A 22679-nucleotide genomic window follows, 5' to 3' on the forward strand; every position below is an offset into this window, starting at 1 on the left:
ATTAAAAAGAAAAGTGTCTTGTATCTTACCCCTTTCTTGTATGTCCATTCATATGCCATGACTGTAATCCATACCACTACTCCACCATAGAGGATAACACACCAGAGCTTCACATTCATCTTAGGCCCTAGGAGATTCATTCTGCAGTTTTCTTGCTCGCGCACAAGTCAGTGCAGGAGACCTGGAAGGTAAAGGTACAGAGCAATTCTTGCCAGTAGCAGACCAGCTTATATTCTCTTTTGCAACCACAGACTTCTTACAGTGTGAACCATGCACCCAATACTTATAGTCTTATAGTCTTTGAAATGGTCCTTTCCACTTAGGGGACAAAGTAGTCCGGGGTGTGTAATTCTTGATATACACCCAATCTCCTGACTTTAGTCCATGAGTTCTTTCACTTGTGTCCATAGGTTGCCCTGCTTTGGCTCTGGAAAAAGTATCAGAAAACACATTTGCCAATTTGCGAACATATTCTATCATGGAATCTTGACCATTTATTAAAGTCACTGTCTCTGGCTGGACAAGAGATGAATGTAGTCTTTTAGGCGATCTCCCAAATAATCCATGTTTCTCTTTTGGGGTAGTCCTAATAGTCGCCAAGGCTATAGGTAACGCTTCTACCCATGTGCTTTGTCCATTAGCAGTTATTTTGGCCAAATACCTCTTCAAAGTCTGATTGCTGCGTTTCACCAGGCCACTAGCCTGAGGTCTGTAAGGAGTATGCAATTGCTGCTTCATACCCAAAATACTCACTACTTCTGCCATGAGCTTATTATCAAAATGTGTACCTCTATCTGAGTAAATTATTGACCCTATACCAAACCTTGGGATCAATTCCCTCAACATTTTACCACAGTTCTGGCATCATTTTTGGACATGGGCCAAGCCTCTGGCCAGTTCAAAAATTGATTAATGCAAACCAAAAAATACTTAAATCGACCACAAGGGGGCATATCCGATAAGTCAATTTGCACAATTTGAAATGGCTCCTCAGTATGTGGAACATGCTTCATGGGAGTGGGCACTGACTTTCCAATGTTATGCATTTGACATATAGAACATTCAGTAACCTTTTTAGCAGCATATGCAGAAAAACCTGGAGCCCACCAATCTCTGGCTACCACCCAACACATCCCTCCTGTTGAGACATGGCAAAGCCCATGGCTCAAAGCAAACAAAGAAGGAAACAATGTCAGAGGAGCAACCAGTCTATGTTTTAGTTTCCATATACCATCTGCTCCACAAACAGCTCCCTTTGTGGTCCAAAAGCATGTATGAGGCGAGCTTGCCTGCAGGGCCGATAGGATGTTCAGATCCACCTGAAGATCTGGAGCAGGAATGTTGGAAGTGCTGTAGTTGGCTCATAAGAATGTATAGCATCTTTAGCATACCTATCAGCCAAAGCATTCCCAAGTGATATACTATCATCTGCTCTGGTATGTGCTTTACATTTAATTACTGCAACTTTAAGAGGCAGTTGGATCGCTGCCAATAATCTAACAATTAACTCTTTATGTTGTATAGGAGTTCCTGCTGCTGTCAGATAACCCCTCTCTTACTAGATTTGTGCAAAACAATGCATTATGCCTACAGCATAGGTTGAGTCACTATAAATATTTACAATAGCCCCTTGTGCTTGGGGTTAATAAATTGCTGACATAAGGAGCAAATTTAAAGTTTCCCTTTACTTCAAGTATGTTTTACTCCCATTCCTTCAGTAGTTAAAACTATAGTTACTCCTATATTTATTACTACACATCTGTCTAGCAGACTGTCAGGGGAGTATGGCAATAAAATAAAAGAACATTTATGGCACTGACCTCCCATTCTTATCTATAGAGGTTCAGTAACTTTGGCAGTAATTACATCATTACTTACCCCGACCAAAATTACCTGCTGATTCGAAGTGGAAAAATTAGCATCACATATATTTAACAAACTCTTTGAATCGCCTTTATCTATTAAACACAGAATAGACAAACCATTAACTGACACATCAATCATTGGTTCTGTATTTTGTCCCAAATTCAAGACAGCAAGTTCAGGGAAGGAATGAAATTTTCATTAATCAAATCACCATACTCCACTATCTGCTGAAGCTAAGCCCCCACTCTTGGGGCATTTGTAACATACATCTTAGTTCTGCTAGACTTAGTTCATCTTTTCCTTCTACTTTGAACAGCTAAGACCTATAATTGTAGAATATTGAGGTAAAAACTGTCTACAATATCCCACTAATCCAAGGAATGCTCTCAACTGTTTTAGAGTTGTGGGCATTCGTTGCTTTGCAATTACCTTTTTCCTTTTTTGGCTGTCAAATGTTTAATACCTTGGGAGACACAGTGGCCCAGGTATTGTACTTTTAATTTAACCCATTGCACTTTTGCAGATTCTACTTTTTGTCCTATAGTGGCTAGGAAATTAATTAAAGAGATAGAATCCTCCGTACAAGTCTGTTCATCAGAGGATGCTAGCAAGAGATCATCCACATATTGCACTAATATTGATCCAATGAGTGGCTGCCAGTCATCTAATTTATCCTTGAGTACCTGAGAAAAGCAACTGGGGGAATCATGATACCCCATTGGCAATCTGGTCCAGGTAAGTTGTTTTTTCTCCAACATGAAGGCTAGCAACCATTGATCATCTGGATGAACAGGAACGCTAAAGAAGGCTGAGGCAAGGTCAATTACAGTAAAGTGAGTTGCTGAAGGAGGTATTGTTGCCAGTATAGTAGAGGGGTTGGGTACCACAGGTACTGATGGTATAATTACCTTGTTGACTGCACGCAAATCATGCACCAATCTCCACCGACGGCTGTCTTCTCCTGCTTTTATAGATTTGGGAACCGGATAGATAGGTGTGTTAAAAAAAAAACTCATACAAGGAGTAAGAACACCCTCCTGTAGTAACTTCTCTATTACTGGCTTAATACCTTCAACTGATTCAGGAGATAAGGCGTATTGAGGTAGTCTAGGTACTGGCAATGTAGGGTCTCTATTTAACCGTACAGGGGCAACTTTCATGAGGCCAGGAGTGTTTGCTCCTGTTACCCATATGGAGGGGTTAATTTTTTGTTTGGCCTCTTCTGGAATTCCTCCCTCCATATCAGCTACTAATAAAGGCATGAACAACAGATCAGTTGCTTCCTCTTTTAACCTATGCGGTATGTCAATGACAGTTTTATCTGGAGATAAAGCAATGGTTACCCCCATTTTAGAAAGCAAATCTCGTCCTAATAAATTACAGGGGCAATGTGAAGACAATACAAAAGAGTTTTCTGTTGAATGTTCTCCCAATGTCACCGGTACAGATTGTGTAACCCTTGCTGAGATTATATTATTACTTACTCCCACCAAAGAAACTCTTTCATTGGAAAGTGGTAAGTTAGGGTTAAAGACATTTAAAAGGGATCGTGAAGCCCCTGTGTCTATGAGACCACACAAATCAATACCGTTTACATTTATTTCAATCCATTAGTTCATCAACAGAATCAACTTCAATTATACTCAAAGCTTGACAAAATGAGTCATCTATATTGTCACCACATCCCACCTTATCCTAGCGCCCCCTACAGTCCCTGGCTATATGCCCGCTCAATCCACACTTGTAGCAAGTGGGGAAGACAGAAGGCTGTTGGGTCGGGAACCTTACCCTATTTGGGATGATTTGTTGATATCGGGACTGAATTCTAGGGTTTATGCGTTGTCCCTCATTTTGTCTCCAATTACCACACTTTTGCCGTGGTGCCCCATAATTAGAGATATATACCACTCCCGAAGGTGGGTAATGGGGGGCCGCTACCGGTACACCCTGAGGTGTTACCTGCACTGTAGATACTGGTACCCCCTTAGGCTCTGGGACTTTTTCCTTAACCTCTGGTAGTTGTATATTCATTATTTTTGTTTTCTCCTTCTTTTCTACCTTGTCTTTTCTTTTTTGTAACACTTCGTAAGCTATTTGAGCAATCTCAACTAACTCAGGGCGCGGGTTTCTTTCTCCATCCCAGTGTACAAAGCTCTATTTCTTCCGTAATCTCAGGCAACATTCCACCCACCAATACATTCACATACTTTGGTCGCTTCATATCACTTTCATCATCTGGAATCCAATCAGTATGCTTTTGAATAGCATCTTTGAATCTATTCCAGTAATCTAACACATCCTCATCTTTCTTCTGCACAACACCCATCAATGCTCGCATATCTTGCAAATACATTCTATACATACACATACTTTTCTGACACTGCACAATCAATCAAGATCCACATATCCATATATGTAGCTTGTTGTGTTTTCTCTATCCACATCACATAACTTTTTATACCATTTTACATGATTTTTCAGGGCATCTGGCTCTCCACTCACCATCACTCTGATGATAGGAGCACTTGGTTATAATTTAGCAATACTTAGCCCTGTTGCTTTTGCTATTTTCAATAACTTTTTTTTCCTTATCTTTTGTTAACCCAAATGTGTTCATGACAGGCAAAACATTTTTTCAAGCAAATTTCCCATATTTATCACAATTTCTCATTAATCTCTCCAGAAATGACAATAATTTGGAACTCCGGGACTGAGAGCTCCACCGTTTAACATTATGGCTGTGTACCAGCAGCCCAGTACATAAGTTGAGATATCTCGCTCGTTCTACTCTCAGAAGGACATCTCCTTCTGAGTGGCAATAGGCTAGTCCCTATCTAGACTCCCTATTCCAGAGAACACACAGCAGGTTATTCACCTCATTTGTGGCTATCCGCTGAAGGCAATATATATCCGCCTTAGGACCACAAACGCTCAAAAAAATACAAAAAAAACATACACAAAAAAAAACAACACCACCACCAACTTCTATTCACTCTCTAGAAATTGTGGTACCTGCACTTATACATCCCTTCACAAAATATATATATATATATATATATACATTGTCATTTCTGGAGACAAGGAGAAAAAGGCAAGCGCTTAAAATGATCATTCTTTAGCATGCTTTAAATTATAATAGGTACCTTTAACAATCTCAGTAATCATACAGAGACAAAATGCAGGCAAAATCAAAGAAACGTGTTACCTTCTGTGGCTGCACTCCCCCAACCGACCCCTCAACACCGCACAGAAAAGACAGTATTTATCATGAGAAAATAAAAGTTTTCTCACCTGAGGCCTCTTTGCTGCTGTCTGTCCTGGAGAGGGTGGAGAGCCGGTGGTGGAGATGCAGACAAGAACACATGAATCGGGGGTCACCAAATATTATATCCTTATAATAGTGAGTACAATCAGGTCCAGGACTACAAGAGATCAGGAACAGCAGCAGATGACATATCTGTCCCCAGGCTGTGGTCATACACAGCCTGCATCTTTTGCCAGACCAGACTGAACCCAGGCCATCACTCTCTGGTCTTCCTTAGATGCTTCCTTCCAGGCTGCGGCTGTGGTGTTGGAGGTGTGGCAGGAGGTGGAGGAGGTGGAGGAGGAGGAGGATCTGGAGGAGGAGGAGGAAGACCATGGTTCAACTCACAAATGTGGCTTTGACTTTTGAGTTGGCCCCTTAAGCCCTTGTTTAGGTCTCTTAACATCATTTCCTCACATAAGAGGCATTGGCCCTCCTCCATTTCCAGAATTTTGCATGCTGTAATACATGCAAAGTCCTCTTGAACACTGTGGGGGGTTCTAAGGGCCGCAGTAGCCTTCAGAAACAGGACAATTGCTGCCTCCTTCACGTTATTCCTCTTCCTGCCACTTTTTGGTGGAAGGCGGAGGGGAGGGACCTGCGATTCTGGCAGGCTACTGGGCATGGCACCCCCTGGCTGCCACTTTCCACGGCCTGGCTGAGGCTTTCCTGTGTATGAAAAAGGGACATAGGTTTAGTTTTTGGTTCATCAATCACATACAATTTTCAACTCATGACTGTTGCAAATGTAATGTTAATAAATAGAAAAGACTATCATTCTGACCCCAGCATTTTTCATTCTTGTCCCAATCATTTGTGGCCACTACTGTCTATTGATATGTAAAACACTTTGTGAAATCAGAAATTAGTGATCAAAATGAGCATATATTTTACATCATTAATTTGACAACCAGAAATATTTTGAAGAATGCTATAACTGACTCGAGCTGAGCTCCACCACATGTTGCTGCCTGGAAGGCCCAGGTTGGACGTCAGAAGCCTCAGCTGGGGGGAAGGAAGTGTGGAAGGAAGATTGGAGAGTGCTGGCCTGGGTTCAGTCTGGCCTGCCAGAAAATGCAGTCTGTCATAGTACCACAGCCTGGGGACATAATTGTCATCTGCTTAAGCTCCTGATCTCAGGGAATCCTGGACCTTCTTGAGCTCCCTATTATATGTGCTCCTAATGCCACCAATTAGGGCCTTCAAATAGGGGATGTCTGCCGTGGGGATCACTGGCTTCACAAATTCCACCAATTGATCCAGCGCTGCCTTCCTCTTTGATTGTTATAATAGGGGTGGTTTGCCTGCCACAGACAGGGCAGCTCCCTGTAGATATCAATGAATATGGGCATAAAGTCCTTGTCATTGAATAGATCCATTTTCTCTGAAAGACACAACACAAGACAAACCCTAATGTCAGGCGAAACTCTCCTAATCTTGACCCAATATAGGCCTCAATCTATAAGCAGTATAGGCCACTGAAGCACCAACTTAAAATTGTACCTTTGTTATAACGATCGGCGCTTCCGCTAATCCTTCCTCCGCTCACAGATCGTAAGTATGACGCATGCGTGCTACACTTTATATGCACTGCGCATGCGTGAAACTCCTCCCTGCCCCTGACGTTCTTTGTAGAATATTCCCCACCCCGTCTCTTTCGTCGCAGTGGGAGCAGGTGCTTAATAGCAGTAATGAGGAGGAAAGCCCAGAGCAAGAAACGTCCAGGAGGAGAAGATTTAAGGCCTCAAATATGTCCTTTGAAGAGATGGTGGAGATGGTCGACATATTAAAGAGGACCGACTATGATGGGAAGTATGGACCGTACCTAAACCCAAATGTGAGAAAGGCCAAGATCATAACTAAAGTTGTGAAGAGTCTGTGACGGAATTTTGGGGTACGACGATCCAAGGAGCAATTAAGGAAATGCTGGTCGGACCTCAAATTAAGGGAGCAGGATCAGTATAGAAAGATCAAGAAAGTGTTTCTAAAAAGTAAGTAGTTGTCGTGTGTTCCTATTATGATTATTACTTGCATGCTGCACCATGTGCTTTTCTTTACTGTTGGACAGTTTAAAATAGCTACTTACATGTTCGTGGGGACAGTAATCGGTTGTAGTAAACATCGTTCGTTTGCAAATAAATATGCTGTTTTTGCCAGATACAGGGTTAACTACATTTGGTCATGATAATTTGTATTCAAAAAGTTTAGGACATTGTTGTCTAGATGTGTTTCAAACTAGAATGAATTGCAAACTTGATTCAGTGTAATGTAAGGAGAGGAAACTCAGCAGCTGTTTACACATCTAGACTCTGGAGCACTAGTGTGGGACACAAGAACAACTTTTTAGGGTGTCCCACACAGGTGCTCCAGTGGATGCTTGGGGTGTCTACATGTGTGAAGCTTGTCCAAAAAAGGTAAGTATTCCGGCTTTGGTAAGGGAAAAAATCATGTCTTCAGCTTTGAACTCTGACAACACAGACAATTGTACCCCACTTCCAAGCAATGTTTCATATTCCTATTTCTGGACTCAAAGATCTGTGTGTTAAGTATACATTTTGTTTCATTCTCATAAGGGAGCAAAGACTCAGAAAATATGAGGACACCAGGGACCCCCCCCCACCTCCTGAAGAAGGGGAACAAAGCTCACAACCTGAGGATGTGGAGGAAGGAGAGGTGGTGGAGATTGTCACCACAGCAGGTCAGTGTCAGACACCACAGATTTGGGTAATAGATGAATGCCTGCAAATTTTTAATACATGGTGTGTATTTTTATTTTAGGTGATGTTCAGGTTGTGGTACCAAAATCTAGTGATTTCATCAGTGACAGTGCCCAATGGATGATCCAGGAAATCATGTTTTGTAGTCAGGATTTGGACATTATCAAAGAAAAAAACAGGGTGATTGAACAAAGACTGAAGAACACGATTGATGTACTAGGGAGAATTTAAATCCTAAAAAGATTCCTGGAATTTTTTTTTTTTTGATAAATATTTTATCTAAAGTTTGAATACAGTTTAAAAGCCAAATTTGGAAGATGCACACAGTGTGTCAACATGTGCTATCTGCCATCAGAGGATTTCAGTGTACGCGTTTTGTGGGTGCAACCCCTTCATCCCAATTCTAGTATGTGAGAGGAAGTGGTTGCACCCCCAAAACACGTCCATTGATCCCCCATGATGGGAGATAGCACATGTTGACATTAGGTATGGGATCAGAAAGGAAATCTCCACTTGAATCACAATTTGTGTGTATCTTCTAAATTTGGCTTTTACATGGGGTGACTTCACCCCATCTGATGAAGGCAAGATCAAGACCTTTTACACACTATAAAATGTCTGATATTGCCTTCTTTTTTGCAATGTTGAACTTTGTAAGTTCCAGAGTTGTGTATGTTATGTTTGTAAACATGCCTGTTTCTGTATTTTTTCAGAAATTTCAAGGTAAAACTTTGAAAAAAAACGTGTTTTTTTAATGCCAAATGTTTTATAAAACGCACATGTGAATGTGCACGCTGTTAAAGGTTTTATACTCAACAATGTGTGGCTTCTTCTTTCAATGATCAATACCAGTTTTTGTGTTAAGTTGGGGTTTACAGTGACAATGGGTGTTATTTAAAAATGGAAAAGCCACAAGTGCACTGGGAGAACCTAAGAGACAGCAAAAATAAACCCAAGCAGTAAATGAAAATCAAGATTTGATCTGATAAAAGAGAAAATTTATTCAAAATGCGCTGACATAGAAATGTCCCCCCTACCCATAAAACATTCAACATATCTTTCTCGCACTTCACGGGCGCTTTGGGGGTGCAAGCCAGGAAGGCCAGCTTCCAAGGCCGTCATTGGAGTTTCTGAAAGTCCAGTCTCAGGCCCAACTGAGGCAACATAATTAGGATTATTACACCAAGCCCCCGCACAGCACGAACTCTACGATGAGTACGTACCCACAACATGGCTTCAAAGCGGTCGGCTGGTCAGAACGAACTAAACTGAATGCACTGAAGAACAGGAAGGCCTGTGAAGACCGAGCTGAAAATCAGTAACAAGCGCAAGAACGCACTGAAAAACAGATACAAACTGACTCCACGCACTGAAAAACAGATACAACCCCACAAGCACAAACTGAACAGCAGTAAAACGATCTGAAAAAGTAGGAGTCCGAAAAGCGCGAATCGTCTCTCACCAAACTTCTACTAACACGAGATAAACACGAGATTAGCAGAAGGAGCCCAAAGGGTGGCACGCTGGCTATTGAACTTCCCTTTTCTAGTCCCGTCATACGTGTGGTATGTCACCACGTTCTGGACGGTCGGACTTTGGTGTGACCGTGTGTACGCAAGACAAGCTTGAGCGGAATTCCGTTGGAAAAACCACCATAGCTTTTTCCGACGAGAATTCCGATCGTGTGTACGTGGCATTACACTAATTTCCATGCCCTCAGTGTTTTGAAGTGATATTGTAAAGTGTCAGACTGTTATACTGGCTGGAGAGGGTGGCAGAGGGTGAGAAACATATAAAGCCCATGCAGCTGGGACCAGAGGAGTGCTGTGAGTTTGTTCTCCTTTTCATTTTTTGCAAAAAAGTGAACTAACTTTTTAGGTCTTAAAGTGTATCTTTATACAAAATAAAAAAGTGACATATATGATGCAGTCTTTTAATAGCATTGACACAGTTTTATTACCTGTTGATTCTGCCAGTAGGTCCTTAAAGTAGTACTATAGGCAAAACTTTTTCAATGCCACTTATGCCAGTGGACTTCGGGTGCAATGTCAAGGACGCAGCCCTGCAGATGAGTTCAGGGTATCACAATAAGCCCTTCCAAATAAGGAGGTCCCGAACCCATTACAGCCAACATTGTTCCCAGCTCCGAGGGCACCTTTATCCAAGCCATTCACCCCCTGCCTTATACCTGGCCACACCAGAGATAGAAGCAGGTCGATAGTCCTCCTTGAAGGGGCTAAGCAGGTTTTGAGTGTCTCTTGGGTCTAGTCATTCAATAGGGCAGTTAAGCAGGCCTAGAATGGGATGACTCAGATGACTGCCTTCAAAGTCAGAACATACTTCACATTTTCAGGACATGTCCTTTCATACTCCTCAATAAATGGAAAGGTGAAGAGGCTGATTCAGGAGGAGTGGCAGTAGTGATATGAAGTTATACATAAGTAAGCAGCGGCAAAATGATACCCGGTTCTGGAGGGAAGTACCGATTCTCTGGTCAAAAGAATGGCACTGCATTGAGTTAACGCACTTAACATGCATTGCAGTAACACACACACTTTAAAGCACTGCACCCTACTGCAAAGGTATGGACGCTACCATTATGCATTTTGTCAGGAGTATTATTCTTCCCAGAGAATATCCAGTTTCCGTTGGTTGTATCCACGATCAATGAATTACATATTCATTGACTCTAATTTCCAACTTTATTAGTTATTTATAATAATTTTCTGTGTGTAAGCAGTGACACCTGCTGGTCAATCAACTCCTTCGATAGCTCAGTTGGTAGAGCGGAGGACTGTAGAAAAACATATCACACAGGAATCCTTAGGTCGCTGGTTCAATTCCGGCTCAAAGGATGGTTTTTTTAACCTTCTTTACTAGAAGCCAGTAAAATTTTATCCATATTCACTTGTTAAATTTAGGGGTTTTTTTTTTTGCTTTTTCAATGGTAAGTAAACAAGTGAGAGAAAATGCTTAAAAAAACACGGGCACTATAATGTGATTGTTCATACCTGTCAATTTGTTTGCTTAAAGTAGAATTCCAGCATAAACCTATCTAGTCTTAAAAACATTCCCCCCTATCAACTATGCTGGCTAACCTGTATAAAAAAGGCATATAAATTATCTATTTTCAGCCTGCTCTGGTCCAGTCATATGATCCCCCTGTATCAACCAGAACTGGCTGCAGGGGAGAGGAGAGAGCGCTCAACAACACCTGGAGTAGTGATACCATCCAAAGGCTGTTCAGGACTGTTTGTTGTTGGTGCTTCCTCCTCTCCCCTGCAGCTGCCGCTGGCTGACACATGGAAGTTGGATCATGTGACTGGACCAAAGTACATTCATCTTTTTTTACACAGGTTCCAACGTGGGTTTTGGGAGGGGGAGAGAACATTTTAAACCACTTGCTAACCACCGACAGTAGATTTGCTGCTGGCAGACGGCTTCCCCGTGTACCGCGGCATACATGTGCACTGTGTGAGATCTGCCAGACACAGTGGATTGTGGTGGCTGGTATCGGGCCTCTGTGAGTGGCCCAGATACGTGATTGCTGTGTAATCATGTCACATTATTATGTTTTTTTATTTCATGCATACTGTCACCAGTCAGTATCCCTGATAACTGCCACACCAGTCATATGATGCTGTACTGTACTGCTGACAGTATGTATAAAAATAATTATTCCCTTAACCATTTGCTCAATGGGCACCTAAACGCCCTTCCTGCCCAGGCCAATTTTCAGCTTTCAGCACTGTCAAACTTTGAATGACAATTGCGCGGTCATGTGATGCTGTACCCAAACCAAATTTTTAACATTTTTTTCCCCACAAATAAAGCTTTCTTTTGGGGTATTTAATCACCACTGGGTTTTTATTTTTTGCTAAACAAAATTTCTTTTTGCTAATTTTACTCTATTTGCATTGACTATACTTTCTATTCATTTGGGATCGCATCACCACTTGTAAACCCCCCCCCCATTTCTTTTTTTTTTTACCCTCTTCTCTCTATCTACTACTATTTTTTGTTTTCTACTTTTATTTAAATATTGTGTGGTACCAATAAACACATTATCTCTTCTGTTTTTAATATATACCTATTGGATTGATCTCCTTATTTCTGCTCTTGCAAAATGAACCAATAGTCACTAGCTTACTTTTTTCCTACTGATGGAATTTTTTCTAATGCTTTCGATGAAATACTTTATTGGTTTATTGGTTGCACTACTTGTTATATTTTTACATTGTTATGTACTCATCCTGTTCATAAATCAATATGTTTTGCTTTATTGCTATTTGAATATTGTACCACCATCCTTGTATGTACTCAATTTGTCAAGCTTTGTTATATATAAAATATATATATATATATATATATATATATATATATATATATATATATAAAATATTTACTTTTATATAAAATATTTGGGGATTTTGAATAATTTTCTAAGAAACAAATGAACGTTTTACCATGTGTGTGAAAAATATTGCTCCGGAGGGACATGTACCAATGCAAAAAAACTTTAAATAAAGTTATATGCTTAAGGGTTCCATGGTGTAATGGTTGGCACTCTGGACTTTGAATCCAGCGATCCGAGTTAAAATCTCGGTGGAACCTGTTTTAATTCTTAGGTTAAAGCTTTGCATAAACTACTAAACACAGCAGTTTTTCAGTATGTTGTGAAAAACAAAAGAACCCAAAAAAAGGCATACATAACCCCTCTGATTACTATGGCTGGGTGGTTGATGTGTAAGTAAACCCTAAAGCTGTTTTGCAGTATGTTTGGGATCATGCCTCACAGCATACAGCTTTCCAAAGCAAATACTTGTTTTTGGTGGTTCTCTTGCAAAGTCGATTTACCTAAAGATCCTGCCAGAAACAGTTCTTCCGGTTATAGGAAACTCGCACTGTTCTAAAAATCTGCTAGAACAATATTGACTTACTGCAAGCTCATAGAAGTCTCTATAGTCCTCCATAGTCCTCCATGGTTGGAAAGCATCTGAGGTTCCATGGTGTAATAGTTAGCACTCTGGACTCTGAATCCAGCAATCCGAGTTCAAATCTCGGTGGGACCTTCCTTTACATTATTTTACGAGATTTATATAGCGCCAACAGTTTACGCAGCGCTTTACAATGTATAAGGGGACAACACAATTACAGTACAGTTCAATACAAAAGGTACAGGAGGGCCCTACTCGTAGAGCTTACATTCTAAAGGGAGGGGGTGGTGGTACAAAAGGTAATAGCTGCAAAGAATGATTTGATGGGGGTGGCTCAGGGACAGTTATGTGGGTGTGGGATAGGCTTCCCTGAATAAATGAGTTTTCAGGGATCTCCTAAAGGTGGACAGGGTAGGGGCTGATCGGATATACTGGGGTAGGGAATTCCAGAGGATGGGAGAGGCTCTGGAGAAGTCCTGAAGGTGAGCATGGGAGGAGGTAACAAGGGAGCAAGAGAGCAGGAGGTCCTGGGAGGAGCGGAGGGGGCGATTTGGGCGATATCTGCAGATGAGGTTGGTGATGTAGATGGGGGCGATGTTGTGAATTTACATCAACTCAACTCAACATCAACTTTACATCAACTCCCATGTTTTTATTTTTGCACTGAAAGCTTTGTGCAGATCCACAGTATCACCCTGTGAGGATATACGGTAAACTTCCAAATTTGTAATATTTAGCTACACTGTATCTGAGCACCACAAACCAAAAACACTATTTAATACATTTTTAATACTCAAAGCAAACTCTCCCATCCATCCATGTCTCCATGCTTTATTTTGCTGGGAAATCACGTTGAAAAACACCCCTAGAATTTATGGCCGTGGCCATCTCAAGTAAGGGCAGATGGTTCATGTAACATTTACTTCTTGGAATCCATCTGCCCTTAGCTCAGCCATGCAAGCAGGAGAGTGTGCTTAGCTGAGAAACCCATCCTCTCCTCCTGAAGACTCTTGGGATGTATGGTATCATTTGCCTAGGAATTAAAACCAGGAAGTAACTAAAGAAATGTAACAAAAAGTTCTAAGCAAATAAATATGATCTACTTTCTTATCTATTTCCCAATGCTAGCAGCATAAAGATTAAAAATAGTCAATGTTGATTGAGAGAGTGAATTTCCGCTCAAAGAGGAGGTCCGGCCGTTTTTTTTTTTTTAAAGTCAGCAGCTACAAACACTGTAGCTGCTGACTTTTAATAAGGACACTTACCTGTCCAGCGAGCCCGCAATGTCGGCCCCCCGAGGCCGATCCGTCCATCGGATCGGCTGCCGGCGCCACCATCCTAACTAAGGGAAACAGGCAGTGGAGCCTTGCGGCTTCACTGCCAGGTTCCTGCTGCGCAAGCGGTGCGGCACTCTGTGAATGGCCCCGTGGTTTTCTGGGAACACGCACAGTTCCCAGAAGGCAACAGGGCCGCTCACCAAGGAGCAGGACACGCTGCGGAATAGGAAGAGGCAGATTAGGAAGACCGCCTAGCAACAAGGGTTTCAGGTAAGTAAAAACATTTTTTTTCTTCACCTTTTTTTGAAAAATTTATAAAGATTTTTGGTGCAATTTTATGTAATAAGAACACTACATGTCTGCCAACTTCAGGTGGAATAGTTGGGAAAATATGGTCTTAATTTTAGAAAATGCATGAAGCATACATTTGAAAGTGTGAACTGATCACTGCACTATCCTCCTATATAAAATAGAGGAAATCATTTTTAAAGGGAGCAGAAAGGGTGTATTGGGTGATAGAAGATAGTGAACTAGAGGCAGTTTTACTTATGTTTGCAATCCAGATCATGCTGCACAGCATAAAACTAGTCTGAACTCCCTTCTATGCTTCTGGATAGGCTGATTATACCTATCTTGAAAAGGAGAAATGCCTTGGAATGGAGGAAAACCAGATGAAGGCTTAATCATCATGATCATTCATCTCAATCATCATCCATCACAATATGGTATATATACATTAACCTCCCTGGCGGTATGATTATTTCAGATTTTAGGTGCTGAAAGCGGTACAATTATTTTGCACAGAAATTTGGCGTTTTATATTATAGGCCTGTAATTCTTAGGAATAATTCACTTAAATCTGTCCAAACAAGAGTCTAGTAGACATCCCGGGTATGATAAAGTTTGAAAAACGAAATAAAAAATTATAATATAATAAATAACTATAAATAATTATACCAAATAATAATAATACAAATAATTCAATAATATAATCAAATCAAAAACACTGAAATTTGCTCAGTTGCAGAATTGTCGCTTTTGTTACTTTTAGTGTTTGGTGACAGATTTCCCCACAAATCGATATCGCTCAATTCTGCGAGTGATTCTAATTTATTATCGCTGTTTTCTAGCTGGTCTAAAGCCACATTTGATGTAAAGGGACAGTTTTGGTTGCTATGGACAATCTCCAGTTTCCAGGCAGAAAGAACAGTTTTTATAATATAAAACTGCATGCAGGACACTGGGCAGACAACTATGGACAAAGGGGATGTGTAATTATTTGATACATCGCAGGATCCAGGGAACAAGGTAAGTAAACTCTACATGGATCCTGCAATGCGATCCCGAGTCCTGCCGGGGGGGTTAAAGGACTCTCCATGGTGTTGGTGGTATAGTGGTGAGCAGAACTGCCTTCCAAGCAGTTGACCCGGGTTTGTTTCCCAGTCAATGCAACATATGCCTTTTCCTAATGTTTAATAGTTCATTTTCAAATTATTAAATCTATTAAAGTTATCCAACAATACACTTGATTAGTTATTTAGAAGAATTTAAGTGTGTAAGCAGTGACACCTGCTGGACATTCATCTCCTTCGATAGCTCAGTTGGTAGAGCGGAGGACTGTAGAGGAAAATCACACAGGAATCCTTAGGTCGCTGGTTCAATTCCGGCTCGAAGGACATTTTTTTTTTTAACCTTCTTAACTAGAAACCAGTAAAATTTTATCCATGTTCACTTGTCAAATGTTGTTTTTTTGCTTTTTTAATAAGTAAACAAGTGAAAGAAAATACTTACAAAAACATAGGCACTATCATGTGATTGTTCATACCTGTCAATTTGTTTGCTTAAAGTAGAATTCCAGCATAAACCTATCTAGTCTTAAAAACATTCCCCCCTATCAACTATGCTGGCTAACCTGTATAAAAAAGGCATAGAAATTATCTATTTTCAGCCTGCTCTGGTCCAGTCATATGATCCCCGTATCAACCAGAACTGGCTGCAGGGGAGAGGAGAGAGCGCTCAACAACACCTGGAGTAGTGATGCCACCCAAAGGCTGTTCAGGACTGTTTGTGGTTGGTACTTCCTCCTCTCCCCTGCAGCTGACACAAGGGAGCTGGATCATGTGACTGGACCAATGTACATTCATTTTTTTTACACAGGTTCCAACGTGGGTTTTGGGAGGGGGAGAGGATATTTTAAACCACTTGCTGACCACCAACAGTACATTTACTGCTGGCAGGCGGCTTCCCCATGTACCGTGGCATACCTGTGCACTGTGTGAGATCTGCCAGACACAGTGGATTGCGGTGGCCGGTATCAGGCCTCTGTGAGTGCCCAGATACCACGTGATCGCTGTGTAATCACATCACAATATCATGTTTTTTTATTTCATGTATACTGTCACCAGTCAGTATCCCTGATCACTGCCACACCAGTCATATAAGGCTGTACTGTAGTGCTGACAATATATATAAAAATAATAATTAATTTCTTAATTTTTCCAAAAAAGTGACAAAAAAATACAACTTAACCATTTGCTTAATGGGCACCTAAACCCCCCAATTTTCAGCTTTCAGCACTGTCACACTTTGAATGACAATTGCGCGGTCATGTGATGTCGTACCCCAACTAAATTTTTATCATTTTTTTCCCACAAATAAAGCTTTCTTTTGGGGTATTTAATCACCACTGGGGTTTTGATTTTTTGCTAAACAAATTTTTTTTTGCTAATTTTACTCTATTTGCATTGACTATACTTTCTATTCATTTGGGATCGCATCACCACTTGTAAATCTCCCCCCCCAAAAAAGTCTTTTTTTTTATCCTCTTCTCTCTATCTACACCTATTTTTTGTTGTCTACTTTTCTTTAAATATTGTGTGGTACCAATAAACACATTATCTCTTCTGATTTTAATATATACCTATTAGATTGATCTCCTTATTTCTGCTCTTGCAAAATGAACCAATAGTCACTAGCTTACTTTTTTCCTTCTGATGGAATTTTTTTCTAATGCTTTATATGTAATACTTTATTGGTTTATTGGTTGCACTACTCGTTACATTTTTACATTGTTTTGTACTCATTCTGTTCATAAATCAATATGTTTAGCTTTATTGCTATTTGAATATTGTACCACCATCCTTGTATGTACTCAATTTGTCAATCTTTGTTATATTTAAATATAAAATATAAAAGCAAATATAAAATATTTTGGGATTTTGAATAATTTTCTAAGAAACAAATAAACGTTTTACCATGAGTGAGAAAAATATTGCTCTGGAGGGACATGTACCAATGCAAAAAAACTTTAAAAAAACAAAACTTAAGGGTTCATGGTGTAATGGTTAGCACTCTGGACTTTGAATCCAGCGATCCGAGTTCAAATCTTGGTGGAACCTGTTGTTTTAATTTTTAGGTAAAAGCTTTGCAACTAATAAAGACAGCAGTTTTATGTTGTGAAAACCAAAAAGAACCAAAAAAAAGGCATGCATATCCCTTCTGATTACTATGGCTGAGTGGTTGATGTGTAAGTAAACCCTAAAGCTGTTTTGCAGTATGTTTGGGATCATGCCTCACAGCATACAGCTTTCCAAAGCAAATACTTGTTTTTGGTGGTTCTCTTGCAAAGTCGATTTACCTAAAGATCCTGCCATTAACAACAATAAACCACTGTCTCAGAAATAACAATAGAGTGGTCAGCCTGCTATTTGGGATCCTTCATTTGGTTGTTGGAATGGCATTTAACACTAATTTCCATGCCCCCGGGGCTTTGTAGTGATATTGTAAAGTGTCAGACTGTGTTACCGGATGGAGAGGGTGGCAGAGGGTGAGAAACATATAAAGTCCGTGCAGCTGGGACCAGAGGGGTGCTGTGAGTTTGTTCTCCTTTTCATTTTTTGCAAAAAAATGAACTAACCATTTAGGTCTTAAAGTGTACCCACCACTGCCAGCAATCAGTGGCAACCAGTGCCCACAATTGGCAACAATCAGTGGCCATTAGTGATGCCAGTCAGTGCCACCTAGTGCCGCCTATCTGTGCCCGGTGCCCACCAGTGCCACCCATCAGTGCCGCCTATCAGTGCTCATCAGTGCCCATAAGTGTGGTATATTTGTGCCTCCTCATCAGTGCCACCTAATCGGTGACCATAAGTGCCGCCTCATCGGTGCCCATAAAAGCCACCTCATCAGTGCCCATCAGTGCTGCCTCATCAAAGCCCATCAGTGAAGGAGAAAAATTACTTATTTACAAAATTTACTGACAAACTATTTTTTTTTCCCAAAATTTTTGGACTTCTGTGTTTTTTATTTTTTTTTTTTAGGAAAAAAGTGATAATAAATACCACCAAAAGAACGCTCTATTTGTGTGAAGAAAATGATAATAATTTCACATTTTTATAGTGTAGTATGACCGCGCAATTGTTATTCAAAGTGTGACAGCGCTAAAAGCTGAAAAATGGCCTGGGCAGGAAGGGGGTGTAAGTGCCCTGTATTGAGGTGGTTATAGGAAACTCACACTGTTCTAAAAATCTGCTAGAACAATGTTGACTTACACGCCATCTGCAAGCTCATAGAAGACTCCATAGTCTTCCATAGTCTTCCATAGTCTTCCATAGTCTTCCATAGTCTTCCATAGTCTTCCATAGTCTTCCATAGTTAGATAGTGTAAGAGGTTCCATGGTGTAATGGTTAGCACTCTGGACTCTGAATCCAGCTATCCAAGTTCAAATCTTGGTGGGACCTTACTTTACATCAACTCCCATGTTTTTATTTTTGCACTGAAAGCTTTGTGCAGATTACTAATATGGAACTCTTATTAGGTGTATCCACAGTATCACCCTGTGAGGATATACAGTAAACTTCTAAATTTGTAATATGGAGCTACAGTGTATCTGAGCACCACAAACCAAAAACCCTATTTAATACATTTTTAATATTCAAAGCAAACTCTCCCATCCATTCAGGTCTCCATGCTTTATTTTGCTGGGAAATCACTTTGAAAAACACCCCTAGAATTTCTGGTCGTGGCCATCTCAAGTAAGGGCAGATGGTTCATGTAACATTTACTTCTTGGAATCCATCTGCCCTTAGCTCAGCCATGCAAGCAGGAGGGTGTGCTTAGCTGAGAAAACCCATCCTCTCCTCCTGAAGACTCTTGGGATGTATGGTATCATTTGCCTGATATACTTTCTTATCTATTTGTCAATGCTAGCAGCATAAAGATTAAAAATAGTCAATGTTGATTGAGAGAGTGAAGTTCCACTTAAAGACAGCAGTTCATTGATGTGAAAGCCAAAGTAAGAAACAAAGAAAAAAAGAAAAAGCAAGACATGCACCAACTTGAGCATGCAATGTAATAAGAACACTACATGTATGCCAACTTCAGGTGGAGTAGTTGGGAAAATATGGTCTTAATTTTAGAAATGCAGGAAGCTTACATTTGGAGAGTGTGAACTGATCACTGCACTATCCTTCTATATAAAATAGAGGAAATCATTTTTAAAAGGAGCAGAAAGGGTGTTTTGGGTGATAGGAGATAGTGAACTAGAGGCAGTGTTACTTAGGTTTGCAATCCAGATCATGCTGCACAGCATAAAACGCTAGTCTTAACTTACTTCCATGTTGCTGGATAGGCTGATTATACTTATCTTGAAAAGGAGAAATGCCATGGAATAAGAGGAAAACCGGATGGAGTCAATATAGACATCATCATGATCATTTATCTCCACTACATTTCATCATGTAGCGTTGGTGGTATAGTGGTGAGCATAGCTGCCTTCCAAGCAGTTGACCCGGGTTCGATTCCCGGCCAACGCAATATATGCTTTTTCCTTTGATAAGGTTTAATAGTTCATTTTCAAATGATTAAATCTATTAAAGTTATCCTTATTATCCAACAATACAGTTTATTAGTTATTTAGAAGAATTTAAGTGTGTAAGCAGTGACACCTGTTGGACAACCAGCGCCTTCGATAGCTCAGTTGGTAGAGCGGAGGACTGTAGAGGAAAATCACACAGGAATCCTTAGGTCGCTGGTTCAATTCCGGCTCGAAGGACATTTTTTTTTTCTTCTTAACTAGAAACCAGTACCATTTTATCCATGTTCACTTTTTTAAATGTTTTTTTTTTTTGCTTTTTTAATGGTAAGTAAACAAGTGAAAGAAAATACAAAAACATAGGCACTATAATGTGATTGTTCATACCTGTAAAATTGCTTAAAGTAGAGTTCCAAAATAAACCTAGTCCTTAAAAACATTCCCCCCTATCAACTATGCTGGCTAACCTGTATAAAAAAGGCATAGAAATTATCTATTTTCAGCCTGCTCTGGTCCGGTCATATGATCCCCGTATCAACCAGAACTGGCTGCAGGGGAGAGGAGAGAGCGCTCAACAACACCTGGAGTAGTGATGCCACCCAAAGGCTGTTCAGGACTGTTTGTTGTTGGTGCTTCCTCCTCTCCCCTGCAGCTGCCGCTGGCTGACACAAGGGAGCTTGATCATGTGACTGGACCAAAGTACATTCATCTTTTTTTACACAGGTTCCAACGTGGGTTTTGGGAGGGGGAGAGGGCATTTTAAACCACTTGCTGACCATCAACAGTACATTTACTGCTGGCAGGCAGCTTCCCCGTGTACCGTGGCATACCTGTGCACTGTGTGAGATCTGCCAGACACAGTGGATTGCAGTGGCCGGTATCAGGCCTCTGTGAGTGGCCCAGATACCACGTGATCGCTGTGTATTAATGTGACAGGAGTCACTTTTGGGCACAGGGTGACTGAGAATATATCTTGGATTACTTAAAATGGGACAGTAATATTTATCCACAATATCTCCCAGGATATATGTAAAGACTATTCTTGGTTTGTTTGATTCTGAACTCCACATGTTAGTTGAGAGAGCTGATTACATTGGCCTCTAGAACTGAGTAGGAGCCGGATAGTCTACTCAAAATATAGTTTGTTGCCTACTAGGCTGAGGAGGGGGGGGGGAGATCATTGTATTGTGATTTATAATTAGCTCCTGCCATTGTGAGAAGGAGTTCTGTGTTTAAATGTATGATAATGTACCATCTACTGTGTGAAGCTCGGTGACAACAAGTCTGACCTGTAGTGAAATCCTGATTTATCATAACAATGACCAGGCTGTTTAAATGGATTAGTTGGAATTTAGGCGTTTACATGTTTAAAAGTTTTTTTTTCTAGAAAATTACTTAGAACACCCAAACATTATATATTGTTTATTTTCTAACACCCTATTGCAATACTTTTTTCACACCATATTTGTGCAGCGGTCTTCCAAGCGTACTTTTTTTGGAAAAAAATCACTTTTTTGAATAAGACTAAAGTAAAGTTAGCTCAATTTTTTTTATATTGTGAAAGATAATGTTACGCCGAGTAAATTGATACCCAACATGTCACGCTTCAAAATTGCGCCCGCTCGTGGAATGGCATCAAACTTTTACCCTCTAAAGTCTCCATAGGCGACATTTAATAAATTCTACAGGTTGCATGTTTTGCGTTACAGAGGAGGTCTAGGGCTAGAATTATTGCTCTCGCTCTAACGATTGCGGCGATACCTCACATGTGTGGTTTGACGACCATTTTCATATGCGGGCGCTACTCACGTATGCGTTCGCTTCTGCGTGCGAGCTCGTCCGGACTGAGGGTTTTTTTAAAAAAAACTTTTAATTTTTATTATTTATTTTACATGATTTTATTTATTTTTACACTGTTTTTAAAAAAAAATTGTGTCACTTTTATTCCTATTACAAGGAATGTAAACATCCCTTGTAATAGAAAAAAGCATGACAGGTCCTCTTAAATATGAGATCTGGGGTCAAAAAGACCTCAGATCTCATATTTACACTAAAATGCAATTAAAAAAAAAAGTCATTTAAAAAAAAGACATTGAAAAAAAATGTGCCTTTAAGACATATGGGCGGAAGTGACGTTTTGACGTCGCTTCTGCTCAGCAGTGTCATGGAGATGAGTGGGCGCCATCTTAGCCTCACTCGTCTCCAGGCACAGCAGGCAGACAGACGCAATCGCCTCCGCTGCTACAGATGGCTCCGGTAAGCGGTGGAGGGCACCAGATCGTGGCTGGAGGGGGGGCCCTCTCCCGCCACCGATAAAAGTGATCTTGCAGCGAATCCGCCGCAGAGACCACTTTTATCTTAAAGCCAACCGCCACATGAAAACGGGGATACCGGGGTTTGTGGCAGCTAGCTTTTTTTGCTAGAAAATTACTTAAAACCCCCAAACATTATATATTGTTTATTTTCTAACACCCTATTGCAATACTTTTTTTCACACCATATTTGCGCAGCGGTCTTACAAGCGCGCTTTTTTTGGAAAAAAAATCACTTTTTTGAATAAAAAATAAGACAACAGTAAAGTTAGCCCAATTTTTTTATATTGTGAAAGATAATGTTACGCCGAGTAAATTGATACCCAACATGTCACGCTTCAAAATTGCGCCCGCTCGTGGAATTGCGTCGAACTTTTACCCTCTAAAAGCTCCATAGGCAACGTTTAAAAAATTCTACAGGTCGCATGTTTTGCGTTACAGAGGAGGTCTGGG

At 40.5% G+C, this 22679-nt stretch overlaps 7 non-coding genes across 7 annotated transcripts; all 7 read left to right on the top strand.

Annotated features, from left to right (window-relative positions):
- The first annotated feature begins 12429 nt into the window (after nt 1-12429).
- TRNAQ-UUG (transfer RNA glutamine (anticodon UUG)) lies at nt 12430-12501 on the top strand. Its single transcript has one exon. It is a non-coding gene; the product is annotated as a tRNA-Gln (tRNA).
- Nucleotides 12502-12887: 386 nt separating this feature from the next.
- On the top strand, nt 12888-12959 carry TRNAQ-CUG (transfer RNA glutamine (anticodon CUG)). The gene has a single exon. It is a non-coding gene; the product is annotated as a tRNA-Gln (tRNA).
- A 2728-nt stretch (nt 12960-15687) lies between these two features.
- TRNAY-GUA (transfer RNA tyrosine (anticodon GUA)) lies at nt 15688-15777 on the top strand. The gene is given in 2 exon segments: nt 15688-15724; nt 15742-15777. It is a non-coding gene; the product is annotated as a tRNA-Tyr (tRNA).
- A 1650-nt stretch (nt 15778-17427) lies between these two features.
- TRNAQ-UUG (transfer RNA glutamine (anticodon UUG)) lies at nt 17428-17499 on the top strand. Its single transcript has one exon. It is a non-coding gene; the product is annotated as a tRNA-Gln (tRNA).
- A 1270-nt stretch (nt 17500-18769) lies between these two features.
- Nucleotides 18770-18841, top strand: TRNAQ-CUG (transfer RNA glutamine (anticodon CUG)). The gene has a single exon. It is a non-coding gene; the product is annotated as a tRNA-Gln (tRNA).
- A 1002-nt stretch (nt 18842-19843) lies between these two features.
- Nucleotides 19844-19915, top strand: TRNAG-UCC (transfer RNA glycine (anticodon UCC)). The gene has a single exon. It is a non-coding gene; the product is annotated as a tRNA-Gly (tRNA).
- Nucleotides 19916-20064: 149 nt separating this feature from the next.
- TRNAY-GUA (transfer RNA tyrosine (anticodon GUA)) lies at nt 20065-20154 on the top strand. Its single transcript is given in 2 exon segments — nt 20065-20101; nt 20119-20154. It is a non-coding gene; the product is annotated as a tRNA-Tyr (tRNA).
- Nucleotides 20155-22679: the final 2525 nt, after the last annotated feature.

The sequence above is a fragment of the Aquarana catesbeiana genome, linkage group LG04, assembly GCF_042186555.1.
Source record: "Aquarana catesbeiana isolate 2022-GZ linkage group LG04, ASM4218655v1, whole genome shotgun sequence".
NCBI lineage: Eukaryota > Metazoa > Chordata > Amphibia > Anura > Ranidae > Aquarana > Aquarana catesbeiana.